Below are 19,545 nucleotides of genomic sequence, written 5' to 3'. Positions count from 1 at the left end.
GCAAGGAGGTTATGATGGAGCTGTATTTAACACTGGTTAGGCCACAGCTGGAGTACTGTGTGCAGTTCTGGTTGCCGCACGACAGGAAGGATGTGATCGCTTTGGAGAGGGTGCAGAGAATATTCACCAGGATGTTACCAGGGCTGGAGCGCTTCAGCTATGAAGAGAGACTGGGAAGATTGGGTTTGTTTTCCTTGGAGCAGAGGAGGCTGAGGGGGGACATGATTGAGGTGTACAAAATTATGAGGGGCACAGATAGGATCGATACTAAGGAGCTTTTTCCCTTCGTTGAGGGTTTTATAACAAGGGGACATAGATTCAAGGTAAAAGGCGGGAGGTTTAGAGGGAATTTGAGAAAGAACTTTTTCACCCAGAGGGTGGTTGGCGTCTGGAACTCACTGCCTGAGAGGGTTGTGGAGGCAGGAACCCTCACAACATTCAAGAAGCATTTGGATGAGCACTTGAAATGCCATAGCATACAAGGCTACGGACCAAATGCTGGAATATGGGATTAGATTAGATTGGGCTTGATGGCCGGCGCGGACACGATCGGCCGAAGGGCCTCTATCCGTGCTGTATAACTCTATGACTCTATGACTCTATGACTCTATATCGCTCTCTGCCTGTATAATGTCACGTATTGATTGCCAGGCCAGTTGGAATCGAGATGAGGAAATGAGAGACTCAGGGAGAGGAGGGGGAGGATAGACCCACAATAAACAGCCTTCAGCAGCAGGCAGTGTTTATCAGATAAAAAGTTGGACTGATCTAGATTTATTGCTTGGGAAAATGGAAATCAACAAGCGGATCAGCTGTGGGGAATACTAAATGTTCGATGATAAAATTACAGATTAAGTTCTTTCACGAGGATAACTGGGTTAATTGAAAAGCAAATGCTCAATGTGTAAATATGTGTGTAGAACTAAGAAACTGAGAAAGCGGCCGGTAGAAACGCGGAATGTGCGATCATACGGAACTGAAAAATGATGGTTTGAGTGGAAAAAGAACGGGAACGTTAAAAACGAGATGGACGAGTTGCAGGTTGATAATCTCTGAACGGGAGATAATCGGCTTTCTCAAAAGAAGGCATTCATGTACAAATAGAGTTATTTTGAAGATAAAAGGGAGCTGACAGTAATTATCAAGGAGCAATAATTTGTAAGAGATTGTAATAAGGGGATACGAGCAAAAGGAGGCGTTCGGAGGGTTCGTGGAAGAAAGCTGATGGTGAAAATCAAATAACAAGGTAATTTTGAACTATGTAAGAAATACAATGATATTCAATGAAAAGTGTGGGAGACTTATAGAGTGGGGGGCGGGTGTTCGGGAAATGTCACTGTTCTTTCTCTCAGGAGCTGTTGTGAACAAGGTCTTGCTCACTACTCAGTCACATCTGACCACTCTGGGCAGCTCATTAATGCTGCTCAGCGTCAGGCCCCTGATTTTACTCTGGAGCTTGAACCTTGTTTGACGATGTTATTCAGCTTGATGTTATTTAAATGTGAAGTTTTGTGGCCAGAGAAGGTGGAGCTTCAGTTGTCTATTTCAAATAAACCAATAGGGATGACGCTGGGTTGCCCAGTGTCACTAACAGAAAAGAAACTGCACAAGATCCTCCTCAAACTGAGGAGGCGCCATTAATATAATTAAACATCAATCTATTTACACTGTAATAAACTCTCACTTTATGATTTGCGGTGCCCACCAATCAAGATGACCCTTAATGCCCCGGTGGACTGCGCATGTTCCCTCTCCGAGGTAACCAGTGTGACCCCTCCCGGCAGCCCCGAGAAACTTCACTTTAGCTTTTAGACCGGGAGGCGAAAAGCAGAATATCACGCAGGCGCAGTGTGGGCACAATCAGCATGAAATGACAAGGCGGCGCACTGGTGACAAAGCACGCCTGCTCTCTCACGCAGGCGCACTGCTGTCAAAATGCCTTTGCTCTCCCGCGCAGACGCAGTATTGCATCCCCCGTGAATCCCGGGATTCCCAGTCGCGGGTCTTTGTGAATATTATGATCGGCGGCGCGGACTGAACTCTGACTGAGGGTGAGAATTTAGATCGTTCCCCGGGTTACAGGGGTCGGGCTCTCATACTGAGTAAACCTGTCTCAACTAGTGTTTTATATAAAACAGGAAGTGAATTTAAAGTGTAACAGTAACGGTTTTTACTCAGCAGAGAGCGGGAGTGAGCTCTGCAGGATGGAGGATGGCCCCGCCTGTCCGGTTAATCCTAACTCATCAGCCCTATTTTACCCTCTGTGATCCTGTTCCAGGCTGTACAATCATTTACTTTCTGTTTCACAGGAGGCCATTTGGTTTATTAAAGCAAGAGGGAAGATTACTGTCAGCATCAGCTACAGGGGAATGTACTGACCCGGGTCGTGATAGAGGGGATGGTCCTGGATATAAACTCCCGTGGAATCTACTGAACAGGGTCAGTGAGATCAGACTGTCTGAAACCAGGGGAGAATGGGCCCAGTGAGATCAGACAGTCTGTAACCCGGGGAGAATGGGCCCAGTGAGATCTGACAGTCTTTAACCCGGGGAGAATGGGCCCAGTGAGATCAGACAGTTTATAACCCGGGGAGGATGGGCCCAGTCAGATCAAACAGCGCCGGTTTGTCCAAAACGCAGAAATAAAATGACACCCTTCCACCCCAAACTCTGGGGATTTGCAGGAAGCCCACGCCGGCGGACCAGGGATCTAAGAAAAGGGACAAAATCAAACAGGAATACTCTGCCCTGAACCTGAAGGGACGGATGATCCCGGAAGCTGTTGGTCTTCCTGATATCTCGGCAATCCGAGAGACAGCACTGGCGTTTCTCTCGTAAACTCTAGAGAAACACCGATTATCGTAAACCGCAGCATTCAACGGGGCAGAAACTGGGCTGTGTGTTGAATAAGCAGGGATTGATTGACTGAGAGCGGCTGGCGGAGGGAATAGTTGGCATTTAATACAGGAAACTTTGGGGGGGGGGGAAACTGGCTGGTAATTTCGAGCATTGTGATGGGGTTTGTTGGGATCAGAGCAGTGCTGCTGCGGGGAGAGAACGAGCAAAGGACAGGGCCTTCACTGGGGAGAAGGGCGGAAACAGTAGCGAATAAATTAATAACAGGGCTGTGTTGGGTCATCTGGAGCGGCGGACTGAGGTTCAGTATTGGAGCTGATTTGGGAACAAGGGGCCCACCGAGCCTGTTGTTCAAGCTGGTGAGTTTCCGGGGGATGTGAACAATCGGAGGGAACAAACTCTTGTAAACAGAGTGGATCAAGAATTAATGAACTCGATAACTTTACGTGCCAGAGTTGGAGCCCGGTCCTTGCAGATCCCTCTCGGATTTAAAGCAAATGTCATAAAATTTAGTCAATTTTGCTACGTTTCAGATGTACAAAGGTGGTGACTATCAGATATTTTGCCATCGAATTGAGTATTTTAGCAGTAATTTAAGTGGTCACTGTTACAGATTTAGATGTTTTAAGACCACTAGATTTCCAGAGCTGACAGGGCCTATTTCTATCAATGTGACTACTTTATCGATGTAGATGCGGCGCTGGTTAATGTTCTGTACTGGAACTGACGGTGCATTCAGTCAATCCGCAGTATCAGGCCTAGCGTAAAAAAAATCCATCATTGAATCGGAGCTTCATGGTTAGGAAAACTTTCTGAATGTTCAGGGTTAATCTTCGTCTTAACTAAACTCAGGAAACGTGAAGTTGGTTTTGTTATTTCCGTTTCAGTTACTTACCGTGACTGGTTTCCTCTGTTACCATGGTAACAATCTGTTCGATCTCAGAACAAGAGATGTTGTTTCCAATCTATATCCGAAACATTGAGTGTAAGCTCCTATACACGGATTCGGCAGTCCAGTAGTAGGACCATTTTGTATCTGAGCAGTAGGTTATATAGATACATATACCATGTAAGACTCCCTTTTCCATGGTTTAATAATACTTTTCTTATATTGATAAAGGCTGTTTCAATACCTTCCGAAGAGATACGATTGCTCCCCGCCTGCCATTCTGGCCTGTTTCAACTAATGCAGTGAGATCACATTCCAGGTCATCTGTCCAAGTATGAGCAAAGCCATCGAGATTCACGAGTAATGAATTAAAAGTCGTATTTACAACGCACACTTTCTGTAAGCGTCACACTTACTCTAATACTCACTACCTGAAACACATCAAACTTTACAATGCAGTCATTAAAATTGGAGTGTCTGCTCTCACTCCCCGTTACTGCGGTGTCGATGCAGGGCTGGGTCAGTGGGGTGTCGGTGTGGGACTGGGTCTGTGAGGTGTCGGTGTGGGGCTGGGTCAGTGGGGTGTCGGTGTGGGACTGGGTCAGTGGGCTCTCGGTGTGGGACTGGGTCAGTGGGGTGTCGGTGTGGGACTGGGTCAGTGGGGTGTCGGCGTGGGACTGGGTCAGTGGGGTGTCGGTGCGGGACTGGGTCAGTGGGGTTTCGGTGTGGGACTGGGTCAGTGGGGTGTCGGTGTGGGACTGGGTCAGTGGGATGTCAGTGTGGGACTGGGTCAGTGGGGTGTCGGTGTGGGATTGGGTCAGTGGGGTGTCGGCGTGGGACTGGGTCAGTGGGGTGTCGGTGCGGGACTGGGTCAGTGGGGTTTCGGTGTGGGACTGGGTCAGTGGGGTGTCGGTGTGGGACTGGGTCAGTGGGATGTCGGTGTGGGACTGGGTCAGTGGGGTGTCGGTGTGGGATTGGGTCAGTGCGGTGTCGGTGTGGGACTGGGTCAGTGGGGTGTCGGTGTGGGACTGGGTCAGTGGGGTGTCGGCGTGGGACTGGGTCAGTGGGGTGTCGGTGCGGGACTGGGTCAGTGGGGTTTCGGTGTGTGACTGGGTCAGTGGGGTGTCGGTGTGGGACTGGGTCAGTGGGATGTCGGTGTGGGACTGGGTCAGTGGGGTGTCGGTGTGGGACTGGGTCAGTGGGGTGTCGGTGTGGGACTGGGTCAGTGGGGTGTCGGTGTGGGACTGGGTCTGTGAGGTGTCGGTGTGGGGCTGGGTCAGTGGGGTGTCGGTGTGGGACTGGGTCAGTGGGGTGTCGGTGTGGGACTGTGTCAGTGGGGTGTCGCTGTGGGACTGGGTCAGTGGGGTGTCGGTGTGGGACTGGGTCTGTGAGGTGTCGGTGTGGGGCTGGGTCAGTGGGGTGTCGGTGTGGGACTGGGTCAGTGGGGTGTCGGTGTGGGACTGCGTCAGTGGGGTGTCGGTGTGGGACTGGGTCAGTGCGGTTTCGGTGTGGGACTGGGTCTGTGCTGTGTCGGTGTGGGACTGGGTCAGTGGGGTGTCGGTGTGGGACTGGGTCAGTGGGGTGTCGGTGTGGGACTGGGTCAGTGGGGTGTCGGTGTGGGACTGGGTCAGTGGGGTGTCGGTGTGGGACTGGGTCAGTGTGGTGTCGGTGTGGGACTGGGTCAGTGGGGTGTCGGCGTGGGACTGGGTCAGTGGGGTGTCGGTGTGGGACTGGGTCAGTGGGGTGTCGGTGTGGGACTGGGTCAGTGGGGTGTCGGTGTGGGACTGGGTCAGTGGGGTGTCGGTGATGGACTGGGTCAGTGGGGTGTCGGTGTGGGACTGGGTCAGTGGGGTGTCGGTGTGGGACTGGGTCAGTGGGGTGTCGGTGATGGACTGGGTCAGTGGGGTGTCGGTGTGGGACTGGGTCAGTGGGGTGTCGGTGTGGGACTGGGTCAGTGGGATGTCGGTGTGGGACTGGGTCAGTGGGGTGTCGGCGTGGGACTGGGTCAGTGGGGTTTCGGTGTGGGACTGGGTCAGTGGGGTTTCGTTGTGGGACTGGGTCAGTGGGGTGTCGGTGTGGGACTGGGTCAGTGCGGTGTCGGTGTGGGACTTGGTCAGTGGGGTTTCTGTTTAGGATTGGTTCAGTGGGGTGCCGGTGTGTGACTGGTTCAGTGGTGTTTCGGTTTGGCGCTGGGTCAGTGGGGTGTCGGCGTGGGACTGGGTCAGTGGGGTGTCGGTGAGGGACTGGGTCAGTGCGTTGTCGGTGTGGGACTGGGTCAGTGGGGTGTCGGCGTGGGACTGGGTCAGTGCGGTGTCGGTGTGGGACTGGGTCAGTGGGGTGTCGGTGTGGGACTTGGTCAGTGGCGTTTCGATATGTGACCTGATCAGTAGGGTGTCGGTGTGGGGCCTGGTCAGTGGGGTTTCGGTGGAGGGCTGGTTCAGTGGGACGGAGCAACATCAACCCTTGAACTGAACAGGGTGGTTGAGAAGTCAAGCTCCATTTACAGGACCTCACTGTAAAGAAAAGATGTATTTAGGGGGAAGTTATATAAATACACGAGGGAGAAAGGAATAGGGTCCGATGAAGAGTGGTGGGGGCAGGCTCTGTGCGGACCATGTCGACCAGGCCGAGCGGCCTGCTTCGTTGCTTTACATCCTAAATAATTCTGTTTAAAAAAGGGAAGTGACGATCTGCATTTTCTGAAGCAGTTTTGTTAAATGAGTATATCTGAAGCATTGCTCTGATTCTGTCGCCTGTAACAAGCGAACTCCTCCAGTGGAACTGGGAGATTCCAATTGCCCAGTCAGAGTGAGTGGAATGTTATGTAAAAGTCAAATGACTTTAACTTCTATTATATTAAACCATAAATGAGACTTGTGTATTTCAGAGGAGGGAGTGTGATCAAAGAGACACGCCCTGTTTGTTACGTGGGTGAATAGGTAGACACGTGTATCTCCAACTCCCGCCTCCCTTTCCTCTCGATTTTTTTCACCTCCCGAATCTCTACCCATCTTTCCCACAACTTCATGTTTGAATCTCTCCGATCAGGTTTCCGCTCCTGCCCCAGCACTGAAATGGCAATAATCAAAGTCACAATTTACACTTTCTGTGACTGCGGCCGTAGTAAAATCTCCTCCCCATTCTTCTGCACCCCTATAGTCCAGCTCAGTGGGACTGCCCTCGCTGGTTCCACTTTTAACCATCCAGTCATAACCGTAGAATCTTCATCAACGGCTTCTGATCCCACTCCCGCACTGTAACTCCTGGAATCCCCATGGATCTATCCTCACCCCCTCCTATTTCCCATTTACTTCTGATCCCACTCCCGCACTGTAACTCCTGGAATCCCCATGGATCTATCCTCACCAACTCGTATTTCCCATTTACTTCTGATCCCACTCCCGCACTGTAACTCCTGGAATCCCCATGGATCTATCCTCACCAACTCGTATTTCCCATTTACTTCTGATCCCACTCCCGCACTGTAACTCCTGGAATCCCCCCTGGATCTATCCTCACCCCCTCCTATTTCTCATTCAATTCTGATCCCATTCCCACAGTATAACTCCTGGAATCCCCATGGATCTCCCCTCACCCCCTCCTATTTCCCATTTACTTCTGATCCCACTCCCGCACTGTAACTCCTGGAATCCCCCCTGGATCTATCCTCATCTCCTCCTATTTCGCATTTAATTCTGATCCCACTCCCACACTATCACTCCTGGAATCCCCCTTGGATCTATCCTCATCCCCTCCTATTTCCCACTTACTTCTGATCCCACTCCTGCACTGTAAATCCTGGAATCCCCCCTGGATCTCCCCTCACCCCCTCCTATTTCCCACTTACTTCTGATCCCACTCCCGCACGGTATCTCCTAAAGTCCCCCATGGATCTACCCTCCTATTTCCCATTTACTTCTGATCCCACTCCAGCACTGTAACTCCTGGAATCCCCCATGGATCTAACCTCAGCCCCTCCTATTTCCAATTTACTTCTGATCCCACTCCCGCACTGTAACTCCTGGAATCCCCCATGGATCTACCCTCAACCCCTCCTATTTCCCATTTACTTCTGATCCCACTCCCGCACTGTAACTCATGGAATCCCCCATGGATCTACCCTCACCCCCTCATATTTCTCATTTACTTGCTTCCCCTTGGGGACATTATCCGAAGACAATGGATCAGCTTTCACATTTACGCTGACAACACTCTGCTCTCCCTCTCCTCCTCCTCCTTCGACCCCTCCACTGCCTCTGCTTTGTCACGCTGCTTGTCCGATATCCATTCTTAGATGAGTTACACATTTCTCCAATCAATCATTGGAATGACGGAAGACACGATCTTCGGTCCCCGCCACGAATTCTGTTCGTCCCAGTCAATGTCTCAGATTGAACCAGATTGTTCACCACCTCAGCGTTCAATTTGACGCCAAGCTAAGCTTCCGACTCGATATTCTCTCCATCACAAAGACCGTGTCTACTTCCACCTCCCGTAACATCGCCCATCCTCATCCCTGTTTCAGTCCATCTGCTGCTGAAACCCTCATCCATGCTTTTATCACATGTTCACTCGATTTATCCAACACTCTCCAGGCCGGCCTTTCTCCTTTCACCCTCGGTAAACGTAAGTGCATCGCAAACCCTGCTCACTGATCAGCACCTCCAAATTTAAACTCTCATCCTCATTTTTAAATCTCTTCGTGGCCTCGTCCCCCCCTTGTCTCTATAACCACCTCCAAGGTCTTTCTGTTCCTCCGATTGTGGCCTCTTGTGCGTTTCAATCTCTCACGCCACCTATGGCGACGTGCCTTCTGCTGTCCCTGCTCTATGGCTTGTAATTCTCTCCGTAACCCTCTCCACCTCCCTCGCCTCCTTTAAGACCCTCCTGAAACCCACTTCTTTGACCAACTTTTTGGCCAACCCTCCTTCCACCTCCTTCATTCAGTGCCCATCTTTTGTCTGATTCGGTTTCTGTGAAGCGCCCTGAGATGTTTTTCAATGTTGTTATTGTTCCCTGATTATTATACTATTGTCAGCGTGACTGAAACAAGAGATTGCTGAATTTTACAAGGTTTCAAATTTGGTTGTAAATTAATGCCAGAGAATAACTTCAATTATAGTTTAGAGAAATTACTGATCTGAGACTGAATGACTTTTACATTCCATCAGTTGGGAAAGGAAAAGACGCTGACTGATAGTTTCATTGGACACACGTGCGTGAGCACACACAGCGGGACTCACACAGGTGGAGAATATTCATTGTAAAACAGCAGTCAAATCTACCACTTGTATGTTGATGGTGTTTTCTGAGATTGTAAGATCCCAAAAGATATTAAAAACATAAATAGTGTACATCACCTAACGGCTTAATGTTACATGATTCATAAAATTATACATTAGTGTTCATATTAGAAAAGTGGTAAATCTCCTTACCTCCTACAGTGCTCGTTAGTGTTGATATTAGAACAGTGGTAAATGTCCTCACCTCCTACAGTGCTCATTAGTGTTAATATTAGAACAGTGGTAAATCTCCTCACATCCTACACTGCTCATTAGTGTTAATATTAGAACAGTGGTAAATCTCCTCACCTCCTACACTGCTCATTAGTAAGGTGCTGACACCATGAGAGTTTTTATAAATATATTAAAATAGAAGCACAAACCAGGACACATTTCCGTGAACACACGGATAATGTTACTGCCCATAGAGACCAGAGGAATCACATCCAGCAATATATCGTGTGTGTGGATAGATATTATATTCATAAAGTACCGGAATTTACTATCAACACTCAACAAATGAAAAATATTAAACACAAATCTGTAAATACAAATAATACAATCCCACCAGACTGTGTAAAACCGAAGTAAAGATCAGTTAGTCGTCCAATTAACACCCTGCTCCATATCTCCCTCCTGAATATTCTCTACCTCAGGAATAAGGCCTGTGCTGTGAGTAAATCTTACCACTGGGCGCTCCCAGTGCAGAGTCTCAGCCGACGGGAACCCGTTTGGAACTGGGTTGTGGAGATCAGCGGGACTCACTGGGTTTCACTGGGCAGCTGATGTGGAGAGTTGATCGGAACACTCGGGGAATGCTCGATCCCAGAGCTAACAGATGTTGTGCTGATGGGGGAGGAGGGACTTGATATCCAGTTTAACACGGCAACCTTCTCCTGCTCATTTTAATATTTGTGTCTAACTCTCCTATTAATATTACACTGTACATTATTATTAGTATCGGTAACATTAATAATTAGTGGGGATTTATCCTGATTCCTGTTATTTCTCTCTCTCTGATCCCCAGCCTGGATGACAACGATCTCACAGATTCTTGTGCCGAGGATCTCGCCTCTGTTCTCAGTAAAAAACGATCACTGACAGAGCTGTAGCTGAACAATAATAAACTGGAAGATTCAGGAGTGAAACTACTGTCTGCGGCTCTGAGGAACCCGGACTGTAAAATATAGAAACTGGGGTAAGTATCAGACTGTTTGAGATTGTGTTTATAATAACTGGATGTCTAACACTGGATATAATGAGTATCAGTAATATTATTATTAATAAACACTGGAGATTTAACCTTGATTCCTGTTATTTCTCTCTCTCCGACCCCAGTCTATGGAAAAACGGTCTCACAGATTCTTGTACGGACGATCTCGTCTCCGCTCTCAGCACAAACCGGTCACTGACGGGTCTGTCCCTCGGGTTAAACGACTTCACAGACCAATCTATCCCCGCTCTCCGCCGCCTCATACTGACCTGCAGGAGTCTGGAGCGGATCCGGTGAGTGCTTGTGTTAATGTTTAATGCAATAAATAAAATATAGATGGGATTCATTCACTATCATGGGTGATATTTGTCTCCAATTATTATTGTAATATTAAGCCCAGTCTCCCTGTTATTTACGCTGTTGTGCAATCTGTTTATTTCTTGTTTAATCTTTAATCTGTTTCAGGCTGAGGCAGAATCAGTTCAGTTCAAACGGAAAGAATGAGCTGAAGTCGCTGCAGGACACAAGACGCCCACTGAGAGTGGACATGTGATCGTTTCAATTCATGAACATTATTGGTTTCATTATATTAACACATTTGGCCGAATTTCTGTCCCTCCCCTTCAAACGGCCGCGCTCCAGGTTTAAATCCAAATGGCCGTTTAACGGTTTCGAGCCCGAGCTGAACGTATAGACAGGAAGGGCTTCGGTGGGGCTCATTCTGGGCTGCAGTGAGGCATTGGGTAAATGCACAGACGGTAAGCGCTCAGGTTGGGGCTCAGTCTGGCTGCAGTGGGACACTGACAATTGGACTCAGTATTCCTGGGTGTTTCGCCCAGTGACGATTCGGACTCTGTAACAAGTGTCCCTGTGTACCGTGTGTGTCTCTCCCAGTGAGGATTCGGACTCTGTAACAAGTGTCCCTGTGTACCGTGTGTGTCTCTCCCAGTGAGGATTCGGACTCTGCAACAAGTGTCCCTGTGTACCGTGTGTGTCTCTCCCAGTGAGGATTCGGACTCTGTAACAAGTGTCCCGGTGCACCGTGTGTGTCTCTCCCAGTGCGGAGTCGGACTCTGTAACTGGTGTCCCTGTGTACAGTGTGTGTCTCTTCCAGATAGGAGTCGGACTCTGTCATAAGTACCCTGTTTTTCTCACCTAGTGAGGAGTCTATCCTAGTGTGGAGCGTCTATGAGTGTGTCTATCCCAGTGAGGAGTCAGTCTCTGTATATAGTGTATAGTGTGTGTCTATCCGAGTGAAGAGTCAGTCTCTGTATTTAGTGTATAGTGTGTGTCTATCCTAGTGAAGAGTCAGTCTCGGTATATAGTGTATAGTGTGTGTCTATCCTAGTGAAGAGTCAGTCTCTGTATACAGTATATAGTGTGTGTCTATCCTGGTGAAGAGTCAGTCTCTGTATACAGTGTATAGTGTGTGTCTATCTCAGTGAAGAGTCAGTCTCTGTATACAGTGTATAGTGTGTGTCTATCCGAGTGAAGAGTCAGTCTCTGTATACAGTATATAGTGTGTGTCTATCCGAGTGAAGAGTCAGTCTCTGTATATAGTGTATAGTGTGTGTCTATCCGAGTGAAGAGTCAGTCTCTGTATATAGTGTATAGTGTGTGTCTATCCGAGTGAAGAGTCAGTCTCTGTATATAGTGTATAGTGTGTGTCTATCCTAGTGGAGAGTCAGTCTCTGCATACAGTGTATAGTGTGTGTCTATCTCAGTGAAGAGTCAGTCTCTGTATACAGTGTATAGTGTGTGTCTATCCGAGTGAAGAGTCAGTCTCTGCATATAGTGTATAGTGTGTGTCTATCCGAGTGAAGAGTCAGTCTCTGTATATAGTGTATAGTGTGTGTCTATCCGAGTGAAGAGTCAGTCTCTGTATATAGTGTATAGTGTGTGTCTATCCTAGTGGAGAGTCAGTCTCTGTATATAGTGTATAGTGTGTGTCTATCCGAGTGAAGAGTCAGTCTCTGTATACAGTGTATAGTGTGTGTCTATCCGAGTGAAGAATCAGTCTCTGTATATAGTGTATAGTGTGTGTCTATCCGAGTGAAGAGTCAGTCTCTGTATACAGTGTTAGTGTGTGTCTATCCGAGTGAAGAGTCAGTCTCTGTATATAGTGTATAGTGTGTGTCTATCCGAGTGAAGAGTCAGTCTCTGTATACAGTGTTAGTGTGTGTCTATCCGAGTGTAGAGTCGGACTCTGTAACAAGTGCCCCTTCAACCCTTAGATCTCTGCGCCCTTCCAACATTGACTGGGACAGCCATAGCATTAGGGGCTTGGATGGAGAGAAATTTGTTGAGTGTATTCAGGAGGAATTTCTCATTCAGTATGTGGATGGCCCGATTAGAGAGGGGGCAAAACTTGACCTCCTCTTGGGAAATAAGGAAGGGCAGGTGACAGAAGTGTTAGTGAGGGATCACTTTGGGACCAGTGATCATAATTCCATTAGTTTTAAGATAGCTATGGAGAAGGATAGGTCTGGCCCAAAAGTTAAAATTCTAAATTGGGGAAAGGCCAATTTTGATGGTATTAGACAGAAACTTTCAGAAGTTGATTGGGAGAGTCTGTTGGCAGGCAAAGGGACGTCTGGTAAGTGGGAGGCTTTCAAAAGTGTGTTAACCAGGGTTCAGTGTAAGCACATTCCTTATAAAGTGAAGGGCAAGGCTGGTAGAAGTAGGGAACCTTGGATGACTCGGGAGATTGAGGCACTAGTCAAAAAGAAGAAGGAGGCATATGACATGCATAGGCAGCTGGGATCAAGTGGATCCCTTGAAGAGTATAGAGATTGCCGGAGTAGAGTTAAGAGAGAAATCAAGAGGGCAAAAAGGGGATATGAGATTGCTTTGGCAGATCAGGCAAAGGTGAATCCAAAGAGCTTCTACAAATACATAAAGGGCAAAAGGGTAACTAGGGAGAGAGTAGGGCCTCTTAAGGATCAACAAGGTCATCTATGTGCGGAACCACAAGAGATGGGTGAGATCCTGAATGAATATTTCACATCGGTATTTACGGTTGAGAAAGGCATGGATGTTAGGGAACTTGGGGAAATAAATAGTGATGTCTTGAGGAGTGTACATATTACAGAGAGGGAGGTGCTGGAAGTCTTAACGCGCATCAAGGTAGATAAATCTCCGGGACCTGATGAAATGTATCCCAGGACGTTATGGGAGGTTAGGGAGGAAATTGCGGGTCCCCTAGCAGAGATATTTGAATCATCCACCGCTGCAGGTGAGGTGCCTGAAGATTGGAGGGTAGCAAATGTTGTGCCTTTGTTTAAGAAGGGCGGCAGGGAAAAGCCTGGGAACTACAGACCAGTGAGCCTGACATCTGTAGTGGGTAAGTTGTTAGAGGGTATTCTGAGGGACAGGATCTACCGGCATTTGGAGAGGCAGGGACGAATTAGGAACAGTCAGCATGGTTTTGTGAGAGGAAAATCATGTCTCACGAATTTGATTGAGTTTTTCGAAGGGGTAACCAAGAAGATAGATGAGGGCTGTGCAGTAGACGTGGTCTACATGGACTTCAGCAAAGCATTTGACAAGGTACCGCATGGTAGGTTGTTACATAAGGTTAAATCTCATGGGATCCAAGGTGAGGTAGCCAATTGGATACAAAATTGGCTTGACGACAGAAGACAGAGGGTGGTTGTAGAGGGTTGTTTTTCAAACTGGATGCCTGTGTCCAGCGGTGTGCCTCAGGGATCGGTGCTGGGTCCGCTGTTATTTGTTATTTATATTAATGATTTGGATGAGAATTTAGGAGGCATGGTTAGTAAGTTTGCAGATGACACCAAGATTGGTGGCATTGTGGACAGTGAAGAAGGTTATCTAGGATTGCAACGGGATCTTGATAAATTGGGCCAGTGGGCCGATGAATGGCAGATGGAGTTTAATTTAGATAAATGTGAGGTGATGCATTTTGGTAGATCGAATCGGGCCAGGACCTACTCCGTTAATGGTAGGGCGTTGGGGAGAGTTATAGAACAAAGAGATCTGGGAGTACAGATTCATAGCTCCTTGAAAGTGGAGTCACAGGTGGATAGGGTGGTGAAGAAGGCATTCGGCATGCTTGGTTTCATTGGTCAGAACATTGAATGCAGAAGTTGGGATGTCTTGTTGAAGTTGCACAGGGCATTGGTGAGGCCACACTTGGAGTACTGTGTACAGTTCTGGTCACCCTATTATAGAAAGGATATTATTAAACTAGAAAGAGTGCAGAAAAGATTTACTAGGATGCTACCGGGACTTGATGGTTTGACTTACAGGGAGAGGTTAAACAGACTGGGACTTTTTTCCCTGGAGAGTAGGAGGTTAAGGGGTGATCTTATCGAAGTCTATAAAATAATGAGGGGCATAGATAAGGTAGATAGTCATAATCTTTTCCCAAAGGTAGGGGAGTCTATAACGAGGGGGCATAGATTTAAGGTGAGAGGGGAGAGATACAAAAGGGTCCAGAGGGGCAATTTTTTCACTCAAAGGGTGGTGAGTGTCTGGAACGAGCTGCCAGAGGCAGTAGTAGAGGCGGGTACAATTTTGTCTTTTAAAAAGCATTTGGACAGTTACATGGGTAAGATGGGTATAGAGGGATATGGGCCAAGTGCAGGCAATTGGGACTAGCTTAGTGGTATAAACTGGGCGACATGGACATGTTGGGCCGAAGGGCCTGTTTCCATGTTGTAAACTTCTATGATTCTATGATTCCAATTCTGGCCTCTTGTGCATCCAGATTTTAAACGCTCCGCCATTGACCTCCGTGCCTCCAGCTGCCGAGGCCCGAAGCTCTGGAATTCTCTCCCTGAACCTTTCCGTCTCTCCACTTTTCTCTCCTCCTTTTAAGACGCTCCTTAAAAGCTAATTTTTTGATCAAACTTTTGCTGATGCATATAGCCGGCGCGGACTGGATGGGCTGAACTGACTCCTTCCGTGCTGTAACCTTCCATGATTCTATGATTTGGTCACCTGCCCTTATGTGGCTCAGTGTCAAAATTTTGATTGTTAATCGCTCCCGTGAAGCACTTTGGGACGTTTAACTACTTTAAAGGCACTCTATAAATTCACGTTTTTATCCCTGTGCTGTGTTAATAAAACTTCCCCGCTTACTTCAGCTCGGGCATGAGTTTGTCGTTATTTTCAATAAACTGGTATTATTGTTTCAAAATATTGAATAAAGGTTCCCCGAAACTACATCCCACCTCCTCTATAAGCATCGCAGATACAACCGATCTGCCTATTGAAGCGCGTGAGTGTTGTTCGAGAGGCTGGATATCAATTTACACAACATGGTGGGACTGTGAGCGAAAGAGCTCAGCTGGGACTCAACAAAATGGCCGCCATGAACCTGCTGCAAAATGGCCGACATACATCTGACACAAAATGGCCGCCATGCTGCTGACGCAAACCATAGAATGAAACAACACTGATGGAGGCTTTTCGGCCCATCGTGCCTGTGCCAGATCTTTGAAAGCGCAATCTAATCTAGTCCAACTCCCCCCCCCCCGCTCTTCCCCCATAGACATTCGTAGAATTTTTTAAAGTATTTACCCGATTCCCATTTGAATCTGCTTCCTCCACTCTTTGAGGCACTGCATTCCAGGTCATAACTCGATTCATAAAATATTTGTCCCCTTCAACCCAATTATTTTACATCTATGTCCTCTGGTTACTGACCCTCCTGCCAATGGAAACAGTTTCTCCTTATTTACTCTATTACAACCGCTAAAATGGCAGCTCTGTTCCCTTAAAGTTGCCGCATCTCCCGGAAACACGAGGATTTTCACAGAGAGGGCAGGATGTGGACTGGGACCCCGCAGTTACCCTCAGGTGAGCAGTTTGTTGACTGCAGACTGGAGCTCCTCTCCTGAGCATTTGACCTGTTGTGATGTCTCTCTTTCTCCCCCTGGGTTTCTGCCCACTGTTAGGTTAATCTGGGCTAATCCTGCCCGGGACAGGCCTGGCTTGTCCAGGAGCACCAGGGGGCTGTTTGTTGGGATTTGTGACATTCCGGGGGCGATCTTGCTGATTTGAAAGCTTTAACTCTAAGACAATGTTGGGAATATTACTGCAGTTTGAAATGTCAATCACTGGTCCCACTCACAGGCCCCACACAGGACTGGGCAAAGGACAGGCTCTAGTGATACAGATCAATTCTACCCACAGCTCACATCAAACCCCACAGACGGGGCTGGAACGATCATGTTTGTCATCGGGCACATTGCTTCCTCATCCCCTCCACCACCCTGCTCCAACCGTCGCTATGTGAATTCCCAGTCTGGGGATATCCCCACCCTCCCTCCCCCTCCCTCCCTCCCTCCCTCCTTCCCCTGCTCCAAACCCACCTTTATTTATTCCAAGTCTGGGGTGACCCCGTCCATCCCTCCCACCCCTGCTCCAACCCCCGCTGTATATATTCCCACTCTGGGGACACCCCATCCCTCCCTCCCCAGAAAGTGCTGAACTTTCCCCATAAACTGGGGATTAACCTGTCGATTCCTTTGGACACTTTTTAAACTCACGTCCAGGAATTAATTTTCCAACTCAGACATTCTGGAAGGGTGTGAGAGAGGGGCGTTTTTCTATAGACTGGGAACTGGGCAGACTGACCACATTCTGGAGATATCCAGAGCCTGTGCCTCTCCCTTTGCGTTTAACACGGTCACCTCTATCTGTGTGTCTTCTCTCTTCCCCCTGTTTCTATGTCTGTCTTTCCTGCTTCTCTCTTTCTCTCCCTCTCAGTCCATCTACATCTCTCAGCCTATCCAGTTCTTTCTCTCTGCCTGTCTGCCCCTCTGTTTCTCCCTCACTATCAAACCCAAATCCTGAGGATTCCCAGCCCTCTCACTCTCACTGGCCTGTATCCGCTTGGCCCAAGATTGGTGCTGAGCGTACATTAAACGTTACAGTGAATGTTCCACTTCTGGTATTTAACCCAGTCACCTCCATCTGTGTGTCTCTCTCTGAACCACTGTTTCTCTCTGTTCCTATCTGTGCCCCTCTCCCTCTTTCTTTCTCTATCCCCATCTGTTCCTATTTAAATACCTAACTCTGTCCCTCTTTCATTTTCTTTCACTTTTGCTCTCTCTCTGTCCCTATGTCTCTTTTCTGCTTTCTCACCACCTCTCCTTGTCTGCAGAGATAGTGGATGCATTGATTTTGATCTTTCAAAATTCCCTGGATTCTACAATAGCCCCAGTGTATTGGACGGTAGCAAATGTAACCCCGCTGTAGAAGAAAGGAGGGAGAGAGAAAAAAGGGAACTACAGGCCAGTTAGACTGACATCAGTCGTCGGGAAAATGCTGGAATCCATTATTAAGGACGTGGTATCGGGGCACTTAGAAAATCGTAATATGATTAGGTGGAGTCAACATGAGTCAACATCGAACATCACCGTGTTCCGACTTGTAGAAACATGGTGGAGAACCTCGCACGTGTTGTACCCCGACTATTCAAGTATTTCAGCCCGATTATGCATTAGATTCCCAGCAATTATTTAAATCGGTTACTGAGGCTAAGAAATTATGAAAGAATAGATTTCTTCATCGATCTGAAATGTTGATTCTGTTTCTCGCTCCACGGATGCTGCGTATTTCCAGCACAGCAATCAATATCTGCGGTACCCATCAATCACAGAAAGTGTGTAAAGATCGAGCGGACACAGCGCTGGCTGTATTCTATGTGTAACCGGGTATGCTGAATAGAACAGTGGAAGCAGTCAGAGACATCTCCTCTGATGATCTTACACATCCTGCAGTGTGAACGGTGGATTTGACCAGACCCAGGGGCAGCCTCTCCTCAACATCGTCCAATCTGCAACCCATGCACTGCAGGATAAATTGGGAAACACTTTCTTCCGAGACACAGAATCTGGCGAGCGGACAAATTGCTCGTTAATTGGCACAAGACTTCATCTGATGCCTTTGTACCGAGCAGCGCTTCAAACGCCGGTCTGCAGTGTTACCGGTAGAAGCTCCGAAGACACAGCCATGCTTTGGGGATGCCCAATCAACACCAGTTGATAAAATGGAAGGGAGATTACATGTTACTCTCTGTGCACCAACAAACAGAACGGATTATTCCATTCCAATATATGAGAGTATTGATTGCAGATCGATGCATCAAGTGTCCTGATTATTAAGTTTGTTTCACATTCTTAGTTCTTACATTATTTTACCAGTTTTACCTGGCCACTGATTCAGATTAATAACAATCAAATACATTTAGTAACAACAGGTAAAGACTTTAATTTCAATGTTGTTGGACAGCCTTCAACTTTTTCTCAATAATCGAGATCTCAGAACAAAGCAGGTAAAACAAGGTAACAACTGTTAACATTCAAAAATGGCGGAACATCGCAGCACTGCGAACGAGACAGCGGCTCCGCTCCTTATTCACTGGGGAAGGGATGAAGCGGCCGGTGCGGCGGACACCAGTCCAAGCACCGTGTTCATCCAACCTCCGAGAAAAAGTAAATTCACCAGGAGTTCTAAACGATCGAATCTGTTCCTAGAACTGGTGGATCTTCCTGTCAATTACACGGTAGATTCCTCGCACAGTGATATTAAACTCGTTGATCAAATAATCTATTCCACTATTAATGTTCACTTCATCACTGACACGTTTCATACTTAAGGGGGAATGTCCTTATTTGGCAAGAGGCACTCAGCCAATGAACTGTAGGAACTGTAGAAACCCACTGTCAATGTTGACGTTAAATGCTACAAAGGGCATGAAATATAGTCGCTACCTGTGAGTTTTCACAAGAACCATCTTTATGTAGCGGTAAGGAGAGGGAACCCCAGTCTAAACTGGAATATGAGCTGAAATTGTATTCTAATGTTCCAAAGGGAGCTCGAGTTCGCATTTCTTTCATTTTTAACCAATCTTAAAAATCAGTGTCCAGGGAGATTTCAGCACCTTCTTCAGCTCTTCTCTGAATTCCCTCTGGGTAGCTGGACAGGAACTCAAAAACTTCAGCATAGCTCCGGTGTCGGTGCGGATATATCCTGGATTTGTGCTGTCCCCTCGGTAATAATTGGTGTTTGTCAGTTTGGTAGTCAATAATCTCAAGGCAGTTGTCAACCACAACAGTATAAAACTGCCCGATATAGTGAAGAGTAAAATGATGGATTTCCTTCGGTTCTCCATGTCTGGGTCACACTGATTCTCACAGCTATGACCCCGGAGTCTCCAGAGGGCTCCACTGGCCAAGACAATCCGTCTGATGGTCAAAGAATTAAAGAAGGAAATTGAGGTAAAGGGAAGCCAAACGCCCGAGATGCCGTGAAACTGGTGAGGAAACGCTA

The 19,545-nt window shown here is 47.6% G+C and overlaps 1 long non-coding RNA gene across 3 annotated transcripts; it reads left to right on the top strand.

Moving 5' to 3' along the window:
- Window positions 1-1,955: 1,955 nt before the first annotated feature.
- Window positions 1,956-12,488, top strand: LOC137315063 (uncharacterized). Of its 3 annotated transcripts, XR_010961270.1 has the most exons (5): window positions 1,956-2,051; window positions 3,976-4,143; window positions 10,054-10,224; window positions 10,365-10,532; window positions 10,705-12,488. It is a non-coding gene; the product is annotated as an uncharacterized lncRNA (long non-coding RNA). The 3 variants fall into 3 exon arrangements; XR_010961269.1 differs by lacking the exon at window positions 3,976-4,143; XR_010961271.1 differs by lacking the exons at window positions 1,956-2,051; window positions 3,976-4,143 and adding an exon at window positions 3,064-3,214.
- The last annotated feature ends 7,057 nt before the right edge of the window (window positions 12,489-19,545 follow it).

Source organism: Heptranchias perlo, unplaced genomic scaffold, assembly GCF_035084215.1.
Source record: "Heptranchias perlo isolate sHepPer1 unplaced genomic scaffold, sHepPer1.hap1 HAP1_SCAFFOLD_53, whole genome shotgun sequence".
Lineage (NCBI taxonomy): Eukaryota > Metazoa > Chordata > Chondrichthyes > Hexanchiformes > Hexanchidae > Heptranchias > Heptranchias perlo.
The sequence above is the reverse complement of the archived record's forward strand: the minus strand, read 5'-3'. Positions and strand labels throughout refer to the sequence as shown.